We start from the raw sequence: 26,987 nt of genomic DNA, 5'->3' as shown, positions 1-26,987 counted from the left end.
AACGCCAACGTCCGAAATCGCCGATTTCACGTAGGAGACTTAGTTTTGCGCAATGTTTTCCAGAACACTGCTGAACGAAACGCAGGAAAGCTAGGAGCCAACTGGGAAGGACCATATAAGATTATAAAAGTCGTCCGGCCTGGTTCCTACGAAATCGAAAACATGCAAGGTGTGAAAATCCCAAGAACTTGGAACATCATGCATCTCAAAAAATACTATCACTAAAACATCGCAATCAAAGAACTACGAGATGGCTTGATCCCCGAAAAGGGGTACGTAGGCAACTCGCTAACCGGCGGGTTCAGCTATCCCCCCCGATTTAAAAGGGGTGGAGCGGGGTGCGTATATTCGTATACTCCCACGACTTTCAAAACTTTACGGAAACTCCGAATTTTCGAAACTCTTCAACAACGATTATCACATCCAGAAATCGTCACTCATCTAAACTACACTATTCAAAAGACCGTAACTCTTTTATGGCATAAGAAAAATCCGTTCACCGCACTGTGAGACGTCGCTTCGTGCCCGGATAAATTTTTTCTCATAAAACTTTTAAAAACAAAATGCCTACAGAACGGCATCATGTCTTTGTTGCTGATCACAACAAACGAACTCTAACGTCCTAAACAGACAAGCCACCTAAGGGTAGGCTCTCTTACATCCGACCAGGATACCATAGCGCGCTATACAAGAAAATCGAAATTTCGTCTGAGCGCTTCGTAAAGAAAGTAGCTCCGACTAGTATCCAGACAAATCACGATAAGCCGATAACATTTCTCGGATTTTTAAATGGTACGAGTCAGGTTAAAATCGCAAACAGGCAAAACGAAAGCCGATTTGTCATCGCAAAGCCTCAATCCGAAAGTAAACCTAGGTCTTGCCCTAAACCCAGCCTTGCTAGTACTTAACATCTCATAGGCATAGTATCGACACCTGATACGAGATCCCAAAATTTGTCTCTTCACTAAAGTCTATCCGTTATACGAACCTTCGCGTAAATTCGTAAACTGCGGAAAATCTCGCTTTGAACACGCGATAGATACGGTGATCGTCTGAGAGGCAGGAATGAGACGACAACTCATACCCTACCTTTCAAACTTCGATATACGGAAGTTCTCATAAATATGCAAATCCAAATTTTCATTAATTAAAAACCGCAACGCGGTAGGGATTCAACGCCACAAGTGGCCAGTCCCGAAGATAAAAACACGGCCTTAGAAGGCCGGAACAAACATAAACTCATAAAACACTTGAACCAAAAGACCACAACCTTAAACCTGGACGTCCCCTTCACCTGCCTCACTCGCAGCCGCTTCGTCACCATCTTCTCCGGTCGCCGAACCGGGCTTCTCGGCATCCTCCGCAGATCACTCCGGAACGCACTCAGATCGCAGATCAGATAGCAGCAGCTCGAAAGTTCTGTCCGAGGACCCCAACTCGAACCTGCGGGCTGATAAGCTATCCTCCTCAGACTGAAGGGACGAAGAGGGATCATCTTTGAGCGCATGAATAATCGCCATCCCACCATCAATGCTCGCTGAGATCAGATCACTGCGGTAAACAAACTCTAAGGAGCCCAGGATCTCAGCGAAACCCGCCAAACGGGACTAGAACCCGGCACGCAAAGCACTCATGGCGTCATCTACACTGCGACGCATCAAGCCCTCACTAGTCTCGATCTGGTGCTGGAGTCGACGAACTTCCGAAGCCTTTGCCTTCCTGGTTTTCTTCTCCTTGATCAAAGCACTCGCAGTTTTCCCAAGATCTCTCTCAAGCTCGCCAACCTGCCCCTCAAGCCTAGACACCTTAGCAGTGCAGGAATCCGTCAGCGCCGTCATTGTACTTTGGATTTTGGATAGTTGGCCCTGCGCGTCTCCAAGCTCTCTGGCAAGACGGGCGGCCTTGGTACTGCAATCTCCAATAATCCCGTTGATCAGAGATAGGAACTGTAGAGGGAAAAATCGTGTTAATAAGCATGGAATCAAAACGGAAGGATAAGTTTAAATCTAATAACATACCTTTCCGCAGAGAACAGGTGCAATACGCAATCCCTCCGGCAGCGGAAGACCTCCCTCGACAGGTGCCACACACTTCCTCTTCCGAGAACGAGAAACCGGGACAGCACTTGCCGCTCGCAACCCTAAAACGATCTCCCTCTTGGCTGGAGGAACGGGCTCAACGGCCTCCTCCTTGTCTTCAACAATGATCGGAACGGACAATGATCCCGGGGCCTGGGACGGAACTTCTAAAGACTGCATCTCGGAACGCTCTCCGACCAGGGAAGGATTGGGACCTCGGAACCGGAAGCTGGGGCGTCCGTCGCTTCAGGAGAGGATGATTTCTCTTCGGTGGTCTGGATGATTTCCTTCTCGGCCTTGCGACGAGCCATCCTCTCGCGGAACGAAAGGAAGCCAGCAACACAAGTTGGCTCAGGTGCAGATTCATCAACTGGGGCCAGCGGAGCTTCAACCATTTCAGCATCTGAGTTCATCTTGCCATCTTGAGAGGAAGACATCTTGAGAGAGAATTTGAGAGAAAGAAAAGAGAAGAGGTGTGAAAGAAATGAAGGAAAAAAGCTCAATACTTATAAGATTGTGGTTGCATACTATTCAAAAACAAAATATATATATATATATATATATATATATATATATATATATATATATACATATATATAATTGTTTTCGTATATCTTTACGAATTTACGAATACGAACTTCGTCAAAAGAAACGACTATCTTGTCCGATTTACCTATACATACGTTTGAATCTCCAGACGATTCTAACGTACTGGGGGGCTAACTGTTGGGGTCAAAAACCGTCGTTACGAAGTTAGTATCGAAACATTCGATAAAATAAATTTTATTTTATTTTTACGAAAGAAAATCGTAAAAATAAAATATCTTGCGAAGAGTTCCGCAAATTAAACAAAGTTCTCGTCGAAACGTGATCATCGAAGATAACAAAGAATCGACGAAACACGAGAATAGGAACGTGATAATCGCAGGATCATACGAAGCTCGGTCGCTATAGCGACCGAGCTCATACGCACAAAGCTCGGTCGCTATAGCGACCGAGCTGCGGACAAAGTTCGGTCGCTGTAGCGATCGAGCGTTCGTGCATCGATCATTCTCCGAAACGTCCAAAGTCTTCCGAAACGACGATACGACATAAAACTATGCATTCTCGACTATCCATATAGCCGTTCTCCGCAACTCACGACTATCCGTTTCTTGATCTCTCGATCAAATGGAATCGTCCGTTTGGTTTACGATAAAACCGCGGAGACTTAACCTTATCGGAGAAATCGTTAAAAAGTCTCGAATCAAAAATACGGCCCAAAGAGGTCCTAAACTTGATTCGAGGCCCACTTGCGATTTCTTAAAAACCCATAAACCTAATGACGGTTTATGCTTGGTGGATAAGCATCAGTTTCCGCGGAAAAAATGGAAACTTTCCGCAGATAATCATGAAGATCGGAAAAAATGAAATATTCCCATTTTTTCGACTATAACGGTTTAAGGGCAAAAGGGGGAAGCGTAAACCGACCTTGGAGGGAGTATATAAAGAGTTCAAGGCGAGAGGCATAGAGGCATCACTTTTCCAGAGCAACTTAGCACTTAAAGCCATTTAGGCAACTTTCCGTTTTTCTTTTTTCGAGCTGCGACTCAATTAGGTTTAGCCACCTTCGGGTATTAGAACTAGGATCTCGCCGACAGCTCTCGTAGCCGAAGAACGTTACCTTGTTGTTATCACGCTCATACGCAGATTCGGAATAAAATCCTTCTTGCTCTCTTTTTACGATTTTTATTTTTATTTTCCGTTATTGTCGTGTTCGGATTGTTTGACGTGTGGTTTCTCAGAAATCCAAGACCTTCTGGGAAATTAGGGTTTTCCTAGTTTCCTTATTTATACGAAATATTGACGGTGCGAATTTCGGTTCCCATATCTAAGAAACTCTATTTGGAACCACTATTCAGTGGAGAATAATCAGGAAGTTAAATAAATCTCATAAGTGTTGTGAGCAAGAAGATATCCCACCTTCTACCCAGATGATTCCAGATTAGTCTGTTCAAACATATGGCAATATCTTCATGATTCTTATCAAACTAGGATGAACCACGATCTAAGAAGCTTTATTTGGAACCACTATTCAGAGGAGAATAACCAGGAAGTTAAATAAATCTCATAGGAGTTGTGAGTAAGAAGATATCCCACTTTCTATCCAGATGATTCCAGATTAGCATGTTCGGACATATGGCAATAGCTTCATGATTCTTATCAAACCAGGATGAACCACGATCTAAGAAGCTTTATTTGGAACCACTAATCAGTGGAGAATAACCAGGAAGTTGAATAAATCTCATAAGTGTTGTGAGCAAGAAGATATCCCACCTTCTATTCAGATGATTATAGATTAGCATGTTCAGACATATGCCATTATCTTCATGATTCTTATAAACCAGGATGAACCACGATCTAAGAAGCTTTATTTGGAACCAATATTCAGTGGAGAATAACCAGGAAGTTAAATAAATCTCATAGGAGTTGTGAGTAAGAAGATATCCCACTTTCTTTCCAGATGATTCCAGATTAGCCTGTTCGGACATATGGCAATATCTTCATGATTCTTATCAAACCAGGATGATCCACGATCTAAGAAGCTTTATTTGGAACCACTAATCAGTGGAGAATAACCAGGAAGTTGAATAAATCTCATAAGTGTTGTGAGCAAGAAGATATCCCACCTTCTATCCAGATGATTCCAGATTAACCTGTTCGGACATATGCCATTATCTTCATGATTCTTATCAAACCAGGATGAACCACGATCTAAGAAGCTTTATTTGGAACCACTAATCAGTGGAGAATAACCAGGAAGTTGAATAAATCTCATAGGAGTTGTGAGTAAGAAGATATCCCACTTTCTATCCAGATGATTCCAGATTAGCATGTTCGAACATATGTCATTATCTTCATGATTCTTATCAAACCAGGATGAACCACGATCTAAGAAGCTTTATTTGGAACCACTAATCAGTGGAGAATAACCAGGAAGTTAAATAAATCTCATAGGAGTTGTGAGTAAGAAGATATCCCACTTTCTATCCAGATGATTCCAGATTAGCCTGTTCGGACATATGGCAATATCTTCATGATTCTTATCAAACCAGGATGAACCACGATCTAAGAAGCTTTATTTGGAACCACTAATCAGTGGAGAATAACCAGGAAGTTGAATAAATCTCATAGGAGTTGTGAGTAAGAAGATATCCCACTTTCTATCCAGATGATTCCAGATTAGCCTGTTCGGACATATGCCATTATCTTCATGATTCTTATCAAACCAGGATGAACCACGATCTAAGAAGCTTTATTTGGAACCACTAATCAGTGGAGAATAACCAGGAAGTTGAATAAATCTCATAGGAGTTGTGAGTAAGAAGATATCCCACTTTCTATCCAGATGATTCCAGATTAGCCTGTTCGGACATATGGCAATATCTTCATGATTCTTATCAAACCAGGATGAACCACGATCTAAGAAGCTTTATTTGGAACCACTAATCAGTGGAGAATAACCAGGAAGTTGAATAAATCTCATAAGTGTTGTGAGCAAGAAGATATCCCACCTTCTATCCAGATGATTCCAGATTAGCCTGTTCGGACATATGCCATTATCTTCATGATTCTTATCAAACCAGGATGAACCACGATCTAAGAAGCTTTATTTGGAACCACTAATCAGTGGAGAATAACCAGGAAGTTGAATAAATCTCATAGGAGTTGTGAGTAAGAAGATATCCCACTTTCTATCCAGATGATTCCAGATTAGCCTGTTCGGACATATGGCAATATCTTCATGATTCTTATCAAACCAGGATGAACCACGATCTAAGAAGCTTTATTTGGAACCACTAATCAGTGGAGAATAACCAGGAAGTTGAATAAATCTCATAAGTGTTGTGAGCAAGAAGATATCCCACCTTCTATCCAGATGATTCCAGATTAGCCTGTTCGGACATATGCCATTATCTTCATGATTCTTATCAAACCAGGATGAACCACGATCTAAGAAGCTTTATTTGGAACCACTAATCAGTGGAGAATAACCAGGAAGTTGAATAAATCTCATAGGAGTTGTGAGTAAGAAGATATCCCACTTTCTATCCAGATGATTCCAGATTAGCCTGTTCGAACATATGCCATTATCTTCATGATTCTTATCAAACCAGGATGAACCACGATCTAAGAAGCTTTATTTGGAACCACTAATCAGTGGAGAATAACCAGGAAGTTGAATAAATCTCATAGGAGTTGTGAGTAAGAAGATATCCCACTTTCTATCCAGATGATTCCAGATTAGCCTGTTCGGACATATGGCAATATCTTCATGATTCTTATCAAACCAGGATGAACCACGATCTAAGAAGCTTTATTTGGAACCACTAATCAGTGGAGAATAACCAGGAAGTTGAATAAATCTCATAAGGATTGTGAGCAAGAAGATATCCCACCTTCTATCCAGATGATTCCAGATTAGCCTGTTCGGACATATGCCATTATCTTCATGATTCTTATCAAACCAGGATGAACCACGATCTAAGAAGCTTTATTTGGAACCACTAATCAGTGGAGAATAACCAGGAAGTTGAATAAATCTCATAGGAGTTGTGAGTAAGAAGATATCCCACTTTCTATCCAGATGATTCCAGATTAGCCTGTTCGGACATATGGCAATATCTTCATGATTCTTATCAAACCAGGATGAACCACGATCTAAGAAGCTTTATTTGGAACCACTAATCAGTGGAGAATAACCAGGAAGTTGAATAAATCTCATAAGTGTTGTGAGCAAGAAGATATCCCACCTTCTATCCAGATGATTCCAGATTAGCCTGTTCGGACATATGCCATTATCTTCATGATTCTTATCAAACCAGGATGAACCACGATCTAAGAAGCTTTATTTGGAACCACTAATCAGTGGAGAATAACCAGGAAGTTGAATAAATCTCATAGGAGTTGTGAGTAAGAAGATATCCCACCTTCTATCCAGATGATTCCAGATTAGCCTGTTCGGACATATGCATTATCTTCATGATTCTTATCAAACCAGGATGAACCACGATCTAAGAAGCTTTATTTGGAACCACTAATCAGTGGAGAATAACCAGGAAGTTGAATAAATCTCATAGGAGTTGTGAGTAAGAAGATATCCCACTTTCTATCCAGATGATTCCAGATTAGCCTGTTCGGACATATGCCATTATCTTCATGATTCTTATCAAACCAGGATGAACCACGATCTAAGAAGCTTTATTTGGAACCACTAATCAGTGGAGAATAACCAGGAAGTTGAATAAATCTCATAGGAGTTGTGAGTAAGAAGATATCCCACTTTCTATCCAGATGATTCCAGATTAGCCTGTTCGGACATATGGCAATATCTTCATGATTCTTATCAAACCAGGATGAACCACGATCTAAGAAGCTTTATTTGGAACCACTAATCAGTGGAGAATAACCAGGAAGTTGAATAAATCTCATAAGAGTTGTGAGTAAGAAGATATCCCACTTTCTATCCAGATGATTCCAGATTAGCCTGTTCGGACATATGCCATTATCTTCATGATTCTTATCAAACCAGGATGAACCACGATCTAAGAAGCTTTATTTGGAACCACTAATCAGTGGAGAATAACCAGGAAGTTGAATAAATCTCATAGGAGTTGTGAGTAAGAAGATATCCCACTTTCTATCCAGATGATTCCAGATTAGCCTGTTCGGACATATGGCAATATCTTCATGATTCTTATCAAACCAGGATGAACCACGATCTAAGAAGCTTTATTTGGAACCACTAATCAGTGGAGAATAACCAGGAAGTTGAATAAATCTCATAAGTGTTGTGAGCAAGAAGATATCCCACCTTCTATCCAGATGATTCCAGATTAGCCTGTTCGGACATATGCCATTATCTTCATGATTCTTATCAAACCAGGATGAACCACGATCTAAGAAGCTTTATTTGGAACCACTAATCAGTGGAGAATAACCAGGAAGTTGAATAAATCTCATAAGTGTTGTGAGCAAGAAGATATCCCACCTTCTATCCAGATGATTCCAGATTAGCCTGTTCGGACATATTCCATTATCTTCATGATTCTTATCAAACCAGGATGAACCAATATCTAAGAAGCTTTATTTGGAACCACTAATCAGTGGAGAATAACCAGGAAGTTGAATAAATCTCATAGGAGTTGTGAGTAAGAAGATATCCCACTTTCTATCCAGATGATTCCAGATTAGCCTGTTCGGACATATGACAATATCTTCATGATTCTTATCAAACCAGGATGAACCACGATCTAAGAAGCTTTATTTGGAACCACTAATCAGTGGAGAATAACCAGGAAGTTGAATAAATCTCATAAGTGTTGTGAGCAAGAAGATATCCCACCTTCTATCCAGATGATTCCAGATTAGCCTGTTCGGACATATTCCATTATCTTCATGATTCTTATCAAACCAGGATGAACCAATATGTAAGAAGCTTGATTGGGAACCACTAATCAGTGGAGAATAACCAGGAAGTTGAATAAATCTCATAGGAGTTGTGAGTAAGAAGATATTCCACTTTCTATCCAGATGATTCCAGATTAGCCTGTTCGGACATATGGCAATATCTTCATGATTCTTATCAAACCAGGATGAACCACGATCTAAGAAGCTTTATTTGGAACCACTAATCAGTGGAGAATAACCAGGAAGTTGAATAAATCTCATAAGTGTTGTGAGCAAGAAGATATCCCACCTTCTATCCAGATGATTCCAGATTAGCCTGTTCGGACATATGCCATTATCTTCATGATTCTTATCAAACCAGGATGAACCACGATCTAAGAAGCTTTATTTGGAACCACTAATCAGTGGAGAATAACCAGGAAGTTAAATAAATCTCATAGGAGTTGTGAGTAAGAAGATATCCCACTTTCTATCCAGATGATTCCAGATTAGCCTGTTCGGACATATGGCAATATCTTCATGATTCTTATCAAACCAGGATGAACCACGATCTAAGAAGCTTTATTTGGAACCACTAATCAGTGGAGAATAACCAGGAAGTTGAATAAATCTCATAAGTGTTGTGAGCAAGAAGATATCCCACCTTCTATCCAGATGATTCCAGATTAGCCTGTTCGGACATATGCCATTATCTTCATGATTCTTATCAAACCAGGATGAACCACGATCTAAGAAGCTTTATTTGGAACCAATAATCAGTGGAGAATAACCAGGAAGTTGAATAAATCTCATAGGAGTTGTGAGTAAGAAGATATCCAACTTTCTATCCAGATGATTCCAAATTAGCATGTTCAAACATATGCCATTATCTCAATGATTCTTATCAAACCTGGATAAACCACGATCTTAAAAGCTTTATTTGGAACCACTATTCAGAGGAGAATAACCAGGAAGTTTAATAAATCTCATAGGAGTTGTGAGTAAGAAGATATCCCACTTTCTATCCAGATGATTCCAGATTAGCCTGTTCGGACATATGGCAATATCTTCATGATTCTTATCAAACCAGGATGAACCACAATCTAAGAAGCTTTATTTGCAACCACTAATCAGTGGAGAATAACAAGGAAGTTGAATAAATTTCATAAGTGTTGTGAGAAAGAAGATATACCACCTTCTATCCAGATGATTCCAGATTAGCCTGTTCTGACATATGCCATTATCTTCATGATTCCATCAAACTGATAGTGCTCAAATTACCCAGTAGAGCTTACTCTCTCAAATAAGAGGTACATCTGTAGTACTTAGGGATCAAATCACGAGGAGCTAGGGAACCAATTAAATAAAATCTACTAATCAATCCTAGGAAGGTTGGTTTATATGATAGAAATGAGAATAACAATTCCTAAAATGAGCAAGGCAGTTGCTCTAACTAACAATATGAAGGGTTGTTTAAATGGGATAAAGAGTGCTAGACATAGGGTTTCTATTCAGGAATGGAGATTATAATCTCTATAAATGCTTTAACAAGTTGCTTGCATGATACTATAGATCTCAGCCGCTTAACATATGTGAATGAATCACTGGTTAAAATATCTAGATCTCTGGCCACACCTTTCGCATGATGACACAGAAAAAGAGTCGGTCGATATCCTTTTGATATATCGAGCGATACACCTTTCGCGGCGCCGATCGATTCACCAGTAGGGTTATCGATCGACGGCTTCTAGATCTGCCTAGGCGCGAACCGAATATGACCACAAGGTCTCAAGGAGGAACTATCGTTCTTCTCAACGGGAAACAGGCATCGCTCAAATGGATAATTCAAGATAATCTAAGATCCTAGTGATTTATGTTCTAGTTAGCTACTCTAAAACAAGCATAGGGTACAATCCATTTGATGAGTATCACAACTTAGCAATAATAGTTTGGGGCTAATCCCACAAACCTATTTAAACCCTAGTTCTAACAAGTAGACTACTCAGACATAGCTAAACAATTCATAACAATAGATAGATGAAAGAATTGCATAGATAGAATAAAGTAGAAATACAAAAAGAGATGAGAAATCTCTCCAATCTCTCTCAAACAAATAAAACTCTAGTCTCTCTCTCACACTCTCTGCTTTGGTTGTAAAAAGCTTCAAGCTTCAAAGGGTTTCAAAACTTGCCGTCAAAAATACTTAGCAGGAGTATTTAAGCATTTCCATTAGGTTAAAAACTCGTCAGGGGCAATCTCGTAATTTGGTGAAGTCTTGGTGAAGTAGTCGGCTAAACCATTTTGTCCTCGATATCGATCGACAACACTGAATGTGTATCGATCGATTATAATCTTCTAGTACTCGGATCTTCTCAGCTACATCGATCGACAACTCAAGATGAGTATCGATCGATTATAATCGCAATGTTGACTTCCGACTTAGTCTTGAATGGTCAACTCGGGTGTATCATCTCTTATACTCCAAAATGCTCCAAAAACATCACTTTCTCACAAAATGCTCCTGAACCTGAAAACATACCTAACAGGCTAGAAAACAGATTAAATATATAGTAAAACACTAGTATACCATGGTTAAAAACGGGTAAAATCCATGGTATATCAACTCCCCAAGACTTACTCCTTTGCTTGTCCTCAAGCAAAAACAGTAGTCTTTGGAAGAGGTTTGGAAATAGCAGGAACTCAAAGATTCAATATATTGAAGTCATCACTCTATGGGTTTGCAATTCATGTCTAAACATCCTAATCACAGAAGTTCATCATGCCTTATCCTAGCTTAGCAACCAAACTCATCTAGTCAACAACATAGCAATTCTCATCTGACATTCCCCTCTACTAACCTCATTTCTTAACATAAAATAAAGTGCAGGCTTTACCTTGGGAGTATCGATCAAAGAACACATGGATTCAACTCAAACAAGTATCTGAACACACAGGTAGTCTTCTCTGATCCCTTTCTCCCCTCTTCTCTCTTCACTGAATCTCTTATTAGTTTCAATTTCAACAGGTTTCGATGCCACATAGGTCATCTAGTCCATCTCATTGACATTTGCATTGTAACTCATACATTTTTGACAAAGTGTAGCGAATAATGGGGTCGCAGGAATCACTCCTACCCCTCGTTTCCACAATGTGTGATCATCCTTGAGATTTCGAATACTGGGGTCGCAGGAGACACTCCTATCCCTATGCTTCTCAAGAAATCATTTCAATCTTTTATAACATAAACTTAGATCTCGAGATGCCGAAGAGAGAGAAGGAAGGGAACTAGAAACACACAGACTTTTTACCTTCCAGACTTGTAAGAGGATTCCGATCCAGTGATATCCAAGCCCCAAGACAAGCAAATAAGTCAGTATTAGTGTTGGAGGTCAGATTTGGTTCCTTCAAACAATCTTAGCTAGTGAATATAGATAGCAAGTTGATCCACTTTAGCATCTTTAGTACTATCTGCAATCAGTAATCTAGAATGGTGCTAAAGAGTGGTCAGACAATCAAATATAAATCCATGTCAATGTTCCTATTTAATACTTATGCGAAAAATAATTTTGAAAAACATTTTAATAAAAACCAAAATAAAAACACATATTAGTAAACTCCCCCCCAGACTTAAATTACACTGCCAGTGTAACATCCGGTGGTGAGGTAAAAAAAATAAAACATAATTAATAAATATAACAAGTTAGAATGAATAAACCTGATCGACAAGATGTCGATTGATTCGTAGTGGTATACGTCGATCGTTAGTAATGGTCGTGTGGTGTCGAGCGATATGAATGGTGAATGTCGATCGATGGAATTATCATTCTACTTGGATCTAATAAAAACTGCAAAATAAATTCGAAAATAAAAGCAAAAAGAAAAATAAAATAAAAATAAAAATAAAGAAAAAGAAAACCTAATAATGGGTTGCCTCCCACTCAGAGCTTGGTTATAGTCATTTAGCTTGACTGTGGTAGGTGAGTGACTCATGGGGTGCAGAAACTGCTGATTACCGGACAGCAATCATCAATCTTGTGTCTCCTACTATTGAACCATGTGGCGACGAAGCTTCTTGTGGCATCATGCGCTTGTAGTTGCTTCTTATCTATCTGGAGGACTGTATCTTGAAGTTTCTTCACAGAATTCTCGATGTATTCGATTTTTTCAACTTTCTAGTCGATGGTCTGGTAGGTGTGTACGGACAATAATGTCAGCTCGCTCTGTAATGCATCGATCCTGTCCAAAATAAACTGATCTTGGTCTGCTAAAGACTCGGTGTCGATCGATGCTACGAGATGCGCGTCGGTCATTTCGCTGAGGGGTCTGTCGGTCGACTCAGAATCCACTGTGTCGATCGACTGTGAGCACTGTCCTTGGTACTATAGAGTACGTATATTGCCCTTCATCTGGCGAGTAGTTCTGCAGAGGCTGTTAACTCTTTCGTTAACAGTGTAGTCAATGGTATCACAGGTCCCATTGAGTCTCCTTTCCATAGCATCCATAGCCTCGCACAGCTCAAGTTTAAGTTCATCAACTGCTGCTGGAGTGCCTGCTCTTTTCGCTGGTGGTGGCTCGCTGTCGATCGATGTTGGTCGAGGCCTGTCGATCGATGCTTCATTGCTATCACGAAGATCAATATAAGCCTTAATGATGCTCATATCTCTTTCTAGCTTGTCCAGCTGTCGTGAAAGTGTATCCAGGTATCGCATGATAGGTGAACTTAAAAGATCATGTTTCTCTTCGTACGATTTCATCCTATCTTCCAGTTCTGCGAACCTCGTGTCGATTGACGACGAAGGATGTGTGTCGATCGATGGAAAAGTAGTATTCTGAGCTTGGTCATTCTGGCGAATTGTGTCCAACTCCTTTTGTAGAAGATCGATCCTCTTGCTTAACCATTCGACATTGTTGTTGAGAGGGCTGTAGACGTCTCCAATCCGTGTATTGATGTAAGCAACCTCCCATTCATCTTTCTTAGGTGATGAACATTCTGGTCGGTCCATGGATGTAGTCTTGCCGATGACGATCGATGGTACATATACTCTGTCGGTCGATACTGGTGGCGTAGCCTCTTTCTCAAGCATGGTCAATATGTTTCCAATCTCCACTTTTATCTCAGCCATATCATTCTGGAAGTCCTTGTAACTGACATCCAAAGGCTGGAAAGTGTCTTCCACCAATGTGTGCATGTTTGCCTCAAGGTGCGCCTGAGCTCTCCATACATCAGTCACCATATCATCCACCTCCTCTCTACTGTAAGGCACTGGTGGTGGTGTGTATGCAAGGTAAGGGCGTGTGTGTATTGGAAGTTGTAAGCAACCTCTGTGAAAAAGGGATGCTCTATCCAAAAGTCTCTTTACTTGCTCCTTGGTAACATGGATGATTTCACCATCAACTCCTCTAGCATAGCCAAACTCATCTCTGTAGACACCATATACATCCTTAGCTTCCCACTTGAATCTCCTGGATCCATCAGTATTGAAGGCACGTCGTCCAAACTCCAATCGTCTGTCGGGCGATCTGACTCTTGGTCTGTCGATCGATCCGGAATATCCGCCATCGATCGACGGTGTTGAAACGATGTCGATCGATTGTGAATGTCGAGGTTAACCGAAGTGTTGAGGAACTGTATCCTCCCTTGTGTTGGTGTTGTGGTTGTCCTGGACGTGTTTTAGGATGTTTGGATGGCTACGTTGCTGTGTGAACAGGTTTTCTGGTCCATTGGCAACTTGGAGGATGTCTGCTATGTCCTCTCTGGTTATGTGCAGAACTCTTCCATCCATAGCTCTTGCATAGCCATCTGTGTCCCTGAAAATTCCAAATTCATCAGGTGTTAGTGAAACGTTCCTGATATCATAAGGTTCATGAGATCTCGGTTGAGCTCTGTTGAAGGTGTCGATCGATGGGTGTGTGGTGGTGGTGATCGATGGTGCACGTCTAGCTGCACGGTTGGATCGATTTAACATGTTGTTGCAGTCTTCCATTGATGAATCTCTGAATGCTGGAAGCTGCTGGGTAGAATGTGAAAAGTTTTGAATTTTCGTGGCTTGAGTTGTCAACCTTTTCTACCCATGTGTTGTCCTAATCGGTGAAATTCTGATTTTGTCTTTTAAGTTGTTCGGGTTAATATCGATCGATATTATACTGGCAATGTCGATCGATGGACGATGTCGTTTTGCTGGATGAAGTAGATAATCGATCGATGGTGGGCGTTTGATGTCGATCGATTTAGGTGCAAATCTGTCATTCTCCAAGTAAATTTCCCAAGCTCTCTCTTCCCAATAGTCTTCATCATATTCTTCACTGTGGTCTCCACTGTGGGAAGAGGTGGCTATGTCTACTGCAAAACTCTCATGAAATCCGCTATCTGCCCAACTCCTTACTGAGTAATCATCTTCCTTTCGGTTGGGTGGGATGGCGAAATTCAGGTAGCAATGATCTGGTAGATCGAGTTCATCATCCGGTGGGTCTCTGTCGATCGATGATCCATTGTTGCTGTTGATCTCCTCTGACTTGCAAGTGTCGATCGATGACGTCAAAGTACTGTCGATCGATCCCGAGTACTCTGTCTCGTACTCGACTTCACAATGACAAAATGCGATGATACCAGTATCATCTTCCTTTACCACTAATTTGGCTGGTGGTTTTCCAAGCTTGACAGGGTCGTAGTGGATATCTGGATCTATCATAGTCAAGCACATCCTGTTGGTGTTCATGTCACATATGGCTCCTACTGTAGCCATAAATGCTCTTCCAAGTAAGAGGGAAGAGTTCCAATTTAGCTTGATGTCTAGGACATGAAAATCCACAGGGACGATACCATCACCAATGTGTACCTCTAGGTCTTTGATGAAGCCTCCAGAATTTCTCTGAGAGTAATCCACGAAAGTAAAAATCTGTGGTGAAGGCTCTACTTGCAGGCGCAGATGGTCTGCCATGACCTTTGGTAAGATGCTGACTGATGAACCAGTGTCACATAGTGCATGAGGAAATTCAATACCTTGTACCACACAGGGTATTGCAAACTTCCCAGGATCACTCTTCTTTAGCAAAGTAATCATTTTCCTCATCTCTTCTCTGACGTTGTCAAACCTTCTCCTAATGTCAGTTTCAGTCTCCCTTGTTTCTCTGAAGAACATCCACAATCTCTTTGTGAAATAAACCTCCTCAAAAGGTTTCTCTTGTGGGATTCCGATAACTCTCTTAGTGAAACCATCAATCTCCTTTTCATTAGCTTTCCTCTTAAGGTTCTTAGGAATCTTCTCCTTCCGACTCCTTAACCTTCTTCCTTCAGTTTCCTCTGATACAGGTGTAGTGTCTGAAAGGTTACCAGTTATTTCGGTAGGGGTAGCTTGTGGTTTCGGTGTGGGTCTGAGTGCATTGATTCGGTTGCTTTCTACTTCAAAGTCTCCTTCTTGTAGCTTCTCCTGTTTCACCACTTGCCAGAAATCATCATCTATGATAGCATTGACATGGTGTTTCCTATTTACTTCCCCTACTTCCTTAGAAGTTCCAATCCTCCTAATAGAGTCTTCAGTCTGGAAAATCTGTGTCTCAAGTTTCTTAACTTGAGTGCAGATGGTGTCTATCCTCGTGGTCAGATTGTTGAAGACAGAATCAATCTTCCCATTGAAGTCTACTGTAAGCTTCTGCTGACCTTCCAGAACTCTATCAATCATGGCATCAAACTTACTCTCCTGGGTGGGTGGCGGTGGGTTTTGGTAAGCTGAGTTGCCGTAGTTCCTTGTGTTGGTGAAGGGTTTCTGATACTGTGAACTCTGGTTGTAGTTACTCTTTTGACCACTGCCAAAAAAATTTCTGTTTCCACTCTGGTTTCCATATCTCTGAAATCCAGTACCTCCAATGTAGTTCACATCTTCCTCTGTATCATCCTCTCTAGCCTCTCCTTCTTCAGCTGAGCAGACTGGTTGCCCCGGAAATGCATGTAAAGCATCTATCTTGGCTCTGACTTCATTCATCTGGTCTTCACCGATGGCTGCAACCGATTTCTTCTTGTCAGAGTCAGTGTTCTTGGTGCTGCTGCTGTTGGCTAGGTTCTCAATAAGTCTCACAGCCTCTATTGGATTCCTAGTGTTGAAGTTCCCCTCACTAGCAGTATCAAGAGCCATCTGATACCTTAAGGCGATACCTCTGTAGAAAGTGCTTAACAGCTGCACTTCATTGAATCCATGGTGTGGACAGTCTCGCTGGAAGAACTTGAATCTGATCCACGCGTCTTTAAAAGTCTCACTAGGCTTTTGCGCGAAAGTGGCGATTTTGCTTCTTAAGTCTTCAGCGCGTGCCTCATCAAAGAAATTACGCAGGAAGGCGTTTTTGATGTCGGCCCAGGATGTCAGTGATCCTGTAGGTAGCTGCTTGAGCCAGTGCGAAGCTTCTCCAATCAGTGAGTATTTGAAGAGCTTGCAGAGTAGGTAGTCCTCGGGGACTCCATCCATACGAATAGCAGCGATAAGATCCTCAAACCTCTCCAGATGGTCCATAGGATGCTCGTGTGATTGCCCAGAATAAGGTATCTGAGACACGAGAGAGTAGTACTGAGGCTTGAGCTCGAAGTTCGGCTTCTGAATCTCTGGAAGTCGAATAGCTGATCTGTTGGTGTAGTACTCGTCTGGACGGTTATAGTCTGCCAACGATCGTGTTTGAGCTTCTCCTGTAGCCTCAGCTTCAGGTTCAGGGATTATGTTTCCCTGTGCATCTAGCTTCTGACCTGTTGCATTACGCAGATGACCATCTTGGTCATACAGGTTTCCATTCTCGCCCTGCGTGAGAATGACAATCGCGACCATGCTTCGCGGAGTAGTGTCGATCGATATACGGTTAGAAGTATCGAACGATGCGGATCGGCAAACGGTATCGGTCGACGGTGCTGTCTGAGTGTCGGTCGACTGTTGAACGTTAGTATCAGTCGACGGTAATGCAGTTCTGTCGATCGATGCGGAGCGTATGTCTTTGCGGATTGAGCGTTCCAAGTGTGCAGGATCCTCTGAGAATAATAGTTGATTTCCCTTGTTGCTTCTGGTACTGCTGGGCATGTACCTGAAAAGACAAGAAAAATTTAAATAAGAAAGGGGGTAAAAGAAAAACCTAAGATTAATAAGATTAAATCTAATGGCGATCAAAGCTCCCCGGCAACGGCGCCAAATTTGATAGTGCTCAAATTACCCAGTAGAGCTTACTCTCTCAAATAAGAGGTACAACTGTAGTATTTAGGGATCGAATCACGAGGAGCTAGGGAACCAATTAAATAAAATCTACTAATCAATCCTAGGCAAGGTTGGTTTATATGATAGAAATGAGAATAACAATTCCTAAAATAAGCAAGGCAGTTGCTCTAACTAACAATATAAGGGTTGTTTAAATGGGATAAAGAGTGCTAGACATAGGGTTTCTATTCAGGAATGGAGATTATAATCTCTATAAATGCTTTAACAAGTTGCTTGCATGATACTATAGATCTCAGCCGCTTAACATATGTGAATGAATCACTGGTTAAAATATCTAGATCTCTGGCCACACCTTTCGCATGATGACACAGAAAAAGAGTCGGTCGATATCCTTTTGAGATATCGAGCGATACACCTTTCGCGGCGCCGATCGATTCACCAGTAGGGTTATCGATCGACGGCTTCTAGATCTGCCTAGGTGCGAACCGAATATGACCACAAGGTCTCAAGGAGGAACTGTCGTTCTTCTCAACGGGAAACAGGCATCGCTCAAATGGATAATTCAAGATAATCTAAGATCCTAGTGATCTATGTTCTAGTTAGCTACTCTAAAACAAGCATAGGGTACAATCCATTTGATGAGTATCACAACTTAGCAATTATAGTTTGGGGCTAATCCCACAAACCTATTTAAACCCTAGATCTAACAAGTAGACTACTCAGACATAGCTAAACAATTCATAACAATAGATAGATGAAAGAATTGCATAGATAGAATAAAGTAGAAATACAAAAGGAGATGAGAAATCTCTCCAATCTCTCTCAAACAAATAAAACTCTAGTCTCTCTCTCACACTCTCTGCTTTGGTTGTAAAAAGCTTCAAGCTTCAAAGGGTTTCAAAACTTGCCGTCAAAAATACTTAGCAGGAGTATTTAAGCATTTCCATTAGTTTAAAAACTCGTCAGGGGCAATCTCGTAATTTGGTGAAGTCTTGGTGAAGTAGTCGGCTAAACCATTTCGTCCTCGATATCGATCGACAACACTGAATGTGTATCGATCGATTATAATCTTCTAGTACTCGGATCTTCTCAGCTACATCGATCGACAACTCAAGATGAGTATCGATCGATTATAATCGCAATGTTGACTTCCGACTTAGTCTTGAATGGTCAACTCGGGTGTATCATCTCTTGTACTCCAAAATGCTCCAAAAACATCATTTTCTCACAAAATGCTCCTGAACCTGAAAACATACCTAACATGCTAGAAAACAGATTAAATATATAGTAAAACACTAGTATACCATGGTTAAAAACGGGTAAAATCCATGGTATATCACAAACCAGGATGAACCACGATCTAAGAAGCTTTATTTGGAACCACTAATCAGTGGAGAATAACCAGGAAGTTGTATAAATTCTCATAGGAGTTGTGAGTAAGAAGATATCCCACTTTCTATCCAGATGATTCCAGATTAGCCTGTTCGGACATATGCAATAGCTTCATGATTCTTATCAAACCAGGATGAACCACGATCTAAGAAGCTTTATTTGCAACCACTAATCAGTGGAGAATAACAAGGAAGTTGAATAAATTTCATAAGTGTTGTGAGAAAGAAGATATCCCACCTTCTATCCAGATGATTCCAGATTAGCCTGTTCGGACATATGCCATTATCTTCATGATTCCATCAAACCAGGATGAACCACGATCTAAGAATCTTTATTTGGAACCACTAATCAGTGGAGAATAACCAGGAAGTTGTATAAATCTCATAGGAGTTGTGAGTAAGAAGATATCCCACTTTCTATCCAGATGATTCCAGATTAGCCTGTTCGGACATATGGCAATATCTTCATGATTCTTATCAAACCAGGATGAACCACGATCTAAGAAGCTTTATTTGCAACCACTAATCAGTGGAGAATAACCAGGAAGTTGAATAAATCTCATAAGTGTTGTGAGTAAGAAGATATCCCACTTTCTATCCAGATGATTCCAGATTAGCCTGTTCGGACATATGGCAATATCTTCATGATTCTTATCAAACCAGGATGAACCACGATCTAAGAAGCTTTATTTGGAACCACTAATCAGTGGAGAATAACCAGGAAGTTGAATAAATCTCATAAGTGTTGTGAGCAAGAAGATATCCCACCTTCTATCCAGATGATTCCAGATTAGCCTGTTCGGACATATGCCATTATCTTCATGATTCTTATCAAACCAGGATGAACCACGATCTAAGAAGCTTTATTTGGAACCACTAATCAGTGGAGAATAACCAGGAAGTTGAATAAATCTCATAGGAGTTGTGAGTAAGAAGATATCCCACTTTCTATCCAGATGATTCCAGATTAGCCTGTTCGGACATATGGCAATATCTTCATGATTCTTATCAAACCAGGATGAACCACGATCTAAGAAGCTTTATTTGGAACCACTAATCAGTGGAGAATAACCAGGAAGTTGAATAAATCTCATAAGAGTTGTGAGTAAGAAGATATCCCACTTTCTATCCAGATGATTCCAGATTAGCCTGTTCGGACATATGGCAATATCTTCATGATTCTTATCAAACCAGGATGAACCACGATCTAAGAAGCTTTATTTGGAACCACTAATCAGTGGAGAATAACCAGGAAGTTGAATAAATCTCATAGGAGTTGTGAGTAAGAAGATATCCCACTTTCTATCCAGATGATTCCAGATTAGCCTGTTCGGACATATGCCATTATCTTCATGATTCTTATCAAACCAGGATGAACCACGATCTAAGAAGCTTTATTTGGAACCACTAATCAGTGGAGAATAACCAGGAAGTTGAATAAATCTCATAGGAGTGTTGTGAGTAAGAAGATATCCCACTTTCTATCCAGATGATTCCAGATTAGCCTGTTCGGACATATGCCAATTATCTTCATGATTCTTATCAAACCAGGATGAACCACGATCTAAGAAGCTTTATTTGGAACCACTAATCAGTGGAGAATAACCAGGAAGTTGAATAAATTCATAGGAGTTGTGAGTAAGAAGATATCCCACCTTTCTATCCAGATGATTCCAGATTAGCCTGTTCGGACATATGCCATTATCTTCATGATTCTTATCAAACCAGGATGAACCACGATCTAAGAAGCTTTATTTGGAACCACTAATCAGTGGAGAATAACCAGGAAGTTGAATAAATCTCATAAGTTTGTGAGTAAGAAGATATCCACTTCTATCCAGATGATTCCAGATTAGCCTGTTCGGACATATGGCAATATCTTCATGATTCTTATCAAACCAGGATGAACCACGATCTAAGAAGCTTTATTTGGAACCACTAATCAGTGGAGAATAACCAGGAAGTTGAATAAATCTCATAAGTGTTGTGAGTAAGAAGATATCCCACCTTCTATCCAGATGATTCCAGATTAGCCTGTTCGGACATATGCCATTATCTTCATGATTCTTATCAAACCAGGATGAACCACGATCTAAGAAGCTTTATTTGGAACCACTAATCAGTGGAGAATAACCAGGAAGTTGAATAAATCTCATAGGAGTTGTGAGTAAGAAGATATCCCACTTTCTATCCAGATGATTCCAGATTAGCCTGTTCGGACATATGGCAATATCTTCATGATTCTTATCAAACCAGGATGAACCACGATCTAAGAAGCTTTATTTGCAACCACTAATCAGTGGAGAATAACCAGGAAGTTGAATAAATCTCATAGGAGTTGTGAGTAAGAAGATATCCCACTTTCTATCCAGATGATTCCAGATTAGCCTGTTCGGACATATGGCAATATCTTCATGATTCTTATCAAACCAGGATGAACCACGATCTAAGAAGCTTTATTTGGAACCACTAATCAGTGGAGAATAACCAGGAAGTTGAATAAATCTCATAAGATGTTGTGAGCAAGAAGATATCCCACCTTCTATCCAGATGATTCCAGATTAGCCTGTTCGGACATATGCCATTATCTTCATGATTCTTATCAAACCAGGATGAACCACGATCTAAGAAGCTTTATTTGGAACCACTAATCAGTGGAGAATAACCAGGAAGTTGAATAAATCTCATAGGAGTTGTGAGTAAGAAGATATCCCACTTTCTATCCAGATGATTCCAGATTAGCCTGTTCGGACATATGCCAATATCTTCATGATTCTTATCAAACCAGGATGAACCACGATCTAAGAAGCTTTATTTGGAACCACTAATCAGTGGAGAATAACCAGGAAGTTGAATAAATCTCATAAGTGTTGTGAGTAAGAAGATATCCCACCTTCTATCCAGATGATTCCAGATTAGCCTGTTCGGACATATGCCAATATCTTCATGATTCTTATCAAACCAGGATGAACCACGATCTAAGAAGCTTTATTTGGAACCCACTAATCAGTGGAGAATAACCAGGAAGTTGAATAAATCTCATAGAGTTGTGAGTAAGAAGATATCCCACTTTCTATCCAGATGATTCCAGATTAGCCTGTTCGGACATATGGCATTATCTTCATGATTCTTATCAAACCAGGATGAACCACGATCTAAGAAGCTTTATTTGGAACCACTAATCAGTGGAGAATAACCAGGAAGTTGAATAAATCTCATAAGTGTAAGTGTGAGAAAGAAGATATCCCACCTTCTATCCAGATGATTCCAGATTAGCCTGTTCGGACATATGCCATTATCTTCATGATTCTTATCAAACCAGGATGAACCACGATCTAAGAAGCTTTATTTGGAACCACTAATCAGTGGAGAATAACCAGGAAGTTGAAAAATTTCATAGGAGTTGTGAGTAAGAAGATATCCCACCTTCTATCCAGATGATTCCAGATTAGCCTGTTCGGACATATGGCAATATCTTCATGATTCTTATCAAACCAGGATGAACCACGATCTAAGAAGCTTTATTTGGAACCACTAATCAGTGGAGAATAACCAGGAAGTTGAATAAATTCATAAGTGTTGTGAGAAAGAAGATATCCCACTTTCTATCCAGATGATTCCAGATTAGCCTGTTCGGACATATGGCAATATCTTCATGATTCTTATCAAACCAGGATGAACACGATCTAAGAAGCTTTATTTGGAACCACTAATCAGTGGAGAATAACCAGGAAGTTGAATAAATCTCATAAGTGTTGTGAGCAAGAAGATATCCCACCACTTCTATCCAGATGATTCCAGATTAGCCTGTTCGGACATATGCCATTATCTTCATGATTCTTATCAAACCAGGATGAACCACGATCTAAGAAGCTTTATTTGGAACCACTAATCAGTGGAGAATAACCAGGAAGTTGAATAAATCTCATAGGAGTTGTGAGTAAGAAGATATCCACTTTCTATCCAGATGATTCCAGATTAGCCTGTTCGGACATATGGCAATATCTTCATGATTCTTATCAAACCAGGATGAACCACGATCTAAGAAGCTTTATTTGGAACCACTAATCAGTGGAGAATAACCAGGAAGTTGAATAAATCTCATAAGGATTGTGAGTAAGAAGATATCCCACTTCTATCCAGATGATTCCAGATTAGCCTGTTCGGACATATGACAATATCTTCATGATTCTTATCAAACCAGGATGAACCACGATCTAAGAAGCTTTATTTGGAACAATAATCAGTGGAGAATAACCAGGAAGTTTAATAAATCTCATAAGTATTGTGAGCAAGAAGATATCCCACCTTCTATCCAGATGATTCCAGATTAGCCTGTTCGGACATATGCCATTATCTTCATGATTCTTATCAAACCAGGATGAACCACGATCTAAGAAGCTTTATTTGGAACCACTAATCAGTGGAGAATAACCAGGAAGTTGAATAAATCTCATAGGAGTTGTGAGTAAGAAGATATCCCACTTTCTATCCAGATGATTCCAGATTAGCCTGTTCGGACATATGCAATATTTTCATGATTCTTATCAAACCAGGATGAACACGATCTAAGAAGCTTTATTTGGAACCACTAATCAGTGGAGAATAACCAGGAAGTTGAATAAATCTCATAAGTGTTGTGAGCAAGAAGATATCCCACTTCTATCCAGATGATTCCAGATTAGCCTGTTCGGACATATGCCATTATCTTCATGATTCTTATCAAACCAGGATGAAACACGATCTAAGAAGCTTTTTTTGGAACCACTAATCAGTGGAGAATAACCAGGAAGTTGAATAAATCTCATAGGAGTTGTGAGTAAGAAGATATCCCACTTTCTATCCAGATGATTCCAGATTAGCCTGTTCGGACATATGCAATATCTTCATGATTCTTATCAAACCAGGAAGAACCACGATCTAAGAAGCTTTTTGGAACCACTAATCAGTGGAGAATAACCAGGAAGTTGAATAAATCTCATAAGTGTTGTGAGCAGAAGATATCCCACCTTCTATCCAGATGATTCCAGATTAGCCTGTTCGGACATATGCAATTATCTTCATGATTCTTATCAAACCAGGATGAACCACGATCTAAGAAGCTTTATTTGGAACCACTAATCAGTGGAGAATAACCAGGAAGTTGAATAAATCTCATAGGAGTTGTGAGTAAGAAGATATCCACTTTCTATCCAGATGATTCCAGATTAGCCTGTTCGGACATATGGCCAATATCTTCATGATTCTTATCAAACCAGGATGAACCACGATCTAAGAAGCTTTATTTGGAACCACTAATCAGTGGAGAATAACCAGGAAGTTGAATAAATCTCATAGTGTTGTGAGCAAGAAGATATCCCACTTTCTATCCAGATGATTCCAGATTAGCCTGTTCGGACATATGCCATTATCTTCATGATTCTTATCAAACCAGGATGAACCACGATCTAAGAAGCTTTATTTGGAACCACTAATCAGTGGAGAATAACCAGGAAGTTGAATAAATCTCATAGGAGTTGTGAGTAAGAAGATATCCCACTTTCTATCCAGATGATTCCAGATTAGCCTGTTCGGACATATGCAATATCTTCATGATTCTTATCAAACCAGGATGAACCACGATCTAAGAAGCTTTATTTGGAACCACTAATCAGTGGAGAATAACCAGGAAGTTGAATAAATCTCATAAGTGTTGTGAGCAAGAAGATATCCCACCTTCTATCCAGATGATTCCAGATTAGCCTGTTCGGACATATGCCATTATCTTCTTCATGATTCTTATCAAACCAGGATGAAACACGATCTAAAAAGCTTTATTTGGAACCACTAATCAGTGGAGAATAACCAGGAAGTTGAATAAATCTCATAGGAGTTGTGAGTAAGAAGATATCCCACTTTCTATCCAGATGATTCCAGATTAGCCTTTCGAACATATGCCATTATCTTCATGATTCTTATCAAACCAGGATGAAACTTGATCTAAGAAGCTTTATTTGGAACCACTTGTTGGGTCAAATCGGTCAAGACGAAAATCGATGTCGAAAGTCTCGGAAAAAACATGAAAGATGTTAGAGACCTCGAGAGACTAATTGTTAATCGTGAACCTTGGGAAATATTAAGTTGAGATTAATCATCTCGAAAATCAACGGCTAGAAACGTTTTCTACACAAGGAAAAACCTACGGAAAACTAAAAAGAACGAAAAAACGCGCACAAGCCGAAGGAACCGACAAGCCGACTCCGGTCGCGGCCGTGGCCGCCCGGGCGGCTAGCCCCCGCGCTGGCCGTGGCCGCCGGCGGCCAGCGCCGTACTGGCCGTGGCCGCCGGGCGGCTAGCCCGTGCTGGCCGTGGCCGCCGGCGGCTAGCGCTGTGCTGGCCGTAGCTTGCCGGCGGCTAGCGCCGTGCTGGCCGTGGTCGCCGGGCGGCTAGCCTTGTCTGGCCGTGCCGGCGCGGCTAGCGGCCGTGCTGGCCGTGGTCGCCGGGCTAGCCCCGTGCTGGCTCGGTTCGTCTGGCGGCTAGTCTTCGTGCATAAGTTCTAGGCCCCCGGGTCGCCAGAAATCCGTGTTTTGTGACTTTCCGAGATCCCGCAAACAAAACTCCTTTTCCTGCTCCAAGATTTCGAAGAACCCGTAAGACGTCAACATACAGAAAGACTTCGTATAAAACGATGATGGTTATCTTAAAACACCATTCGCCTCAGCAATGGATCGAAAGATCTTCCGAAAGACTCAACATCAAGTAGGAGCATTCTTTCAAAGAAATCGTAGAAAAAAACGGAAGTCCGGAAGACGGCCCGAAAGGGACCAAACCCGATCGGACGACCCCATTTACGATTTTCTAAAAGATTGATACGACGGTTTACAATTATCTTCACATAACAAGATAAATGTTAAAACTTCCGAAAGGATAAATGTCAAATTTACGAAAGGATAAATGTCAACTTTCCCGGAAACAACGAAGGCCGACGAAAATGGAAAAAGCCCAGCTCGCGGCAGACTCAACCCGTCAAGAATAGACCGTCATATGGGAGTATATAAGCAAGCTAGGAGCAGAGGAAGGGGATCCGAAATCAGAAGAAAGAAACCACTCCAGAGCAACTTAGAACTTAGGCTTTTATTTCTTTTTTAGCGAGCTGCGACTCAACTAGGTTAGATCTAGGTTTTGAGACTAGCGACGATCGACAGCTCTTGCGGCCGAGATCTCGACCTGTTGTTCAAACGCTCTCCGCGAATTCGGAAATAAGATTCTTTTTTTGCTCTCTTTATTTTACGCATTTATTCCCAAACTAGACTCGTATTAACTTCGTCGTGCGTGGCCCAGCAGATAGCCGGATCCTCGGGGAAAACAAGGTCAACTTAGTTTTCCTACGTTTAAACTTAACTAAAATCGACAGTGCGAATTTTCGTTTCCCACAGTTTGGCGCTAGAAGGAGGGGGATACACGGATTTATCTTTCTCGCAACTACGCACCGCCCAGTTAAGCATCTGATAACGTGGAAAAAGACAAGCAAACGCACGACGGACCAGCCGTCGATGCAAACGCTGAGAAGACTTCCTCCTGACGGAAACGTATCGACGGTCACTGCCGAGGCAACACCGCGATGCTGGACCAGGTGAAGGAACTGTTCGCCACCGCCCAGAAACGGTCGGAAGAACAAGAGAAACTAATGGCTTCACTCGCTAAACAGGTCGATACCTTAACTGCGAAAAGCAAACTCCGCGCGGATCCACCAAGGTGAGGCGTGTCAGGAGGCTCGACTTCGGAAACTGCGAAGACCAAGAAAAAGATGCCCCGAGAAATCCCCGGAACTCATCCCTGACGATACCACTTCGCGGGGCAGAAGAAAACGACGGATAACCTCTCATCTCCCGCAAGGGGAAACGAAGGAGACGACGTCGAAAGAA

At 41.0% G+C, this 26,987-nt stretch overlaps 1 non-coding gene across 1 annotated transcript; it reads left to right on the top strand.

Annotated features, from left to right (window-relative positions):
- The first annotated feature begins 16,691 nt into the window (after positions 1–16,691).
- LOC130502667 (small nucleolar RNA R71) lies at positions 16,692–16,799 on the top strand. Its single transcript, XR_008940392.1, has one exon. It is a non-coding gene; the product is annotated as a small nucleolar RNA R71 (small nucleolar RNA).
- Positions 16,800–26,987: the final 10,188 nt, after the last annotated feature.

Source organism: Raphanus sativus, unplaced genomic scaffold, assembly GCF_000801105.2.
Source record: "Raphanus sativus cultivar WK10039 unplaced genomic scaffold, ASM80110v3 Scaffold0645, whole genome shotgun sequence".
NCBI lineage: Eukaryota > Viridiplantae > Streptophyta > Magnoliopsida > Brassicales > Brassicaceae > Raphanus > Raphanus sativus.
This window is presented reverse-complemented; position numbering and strand designations above follow the sequence as displayed.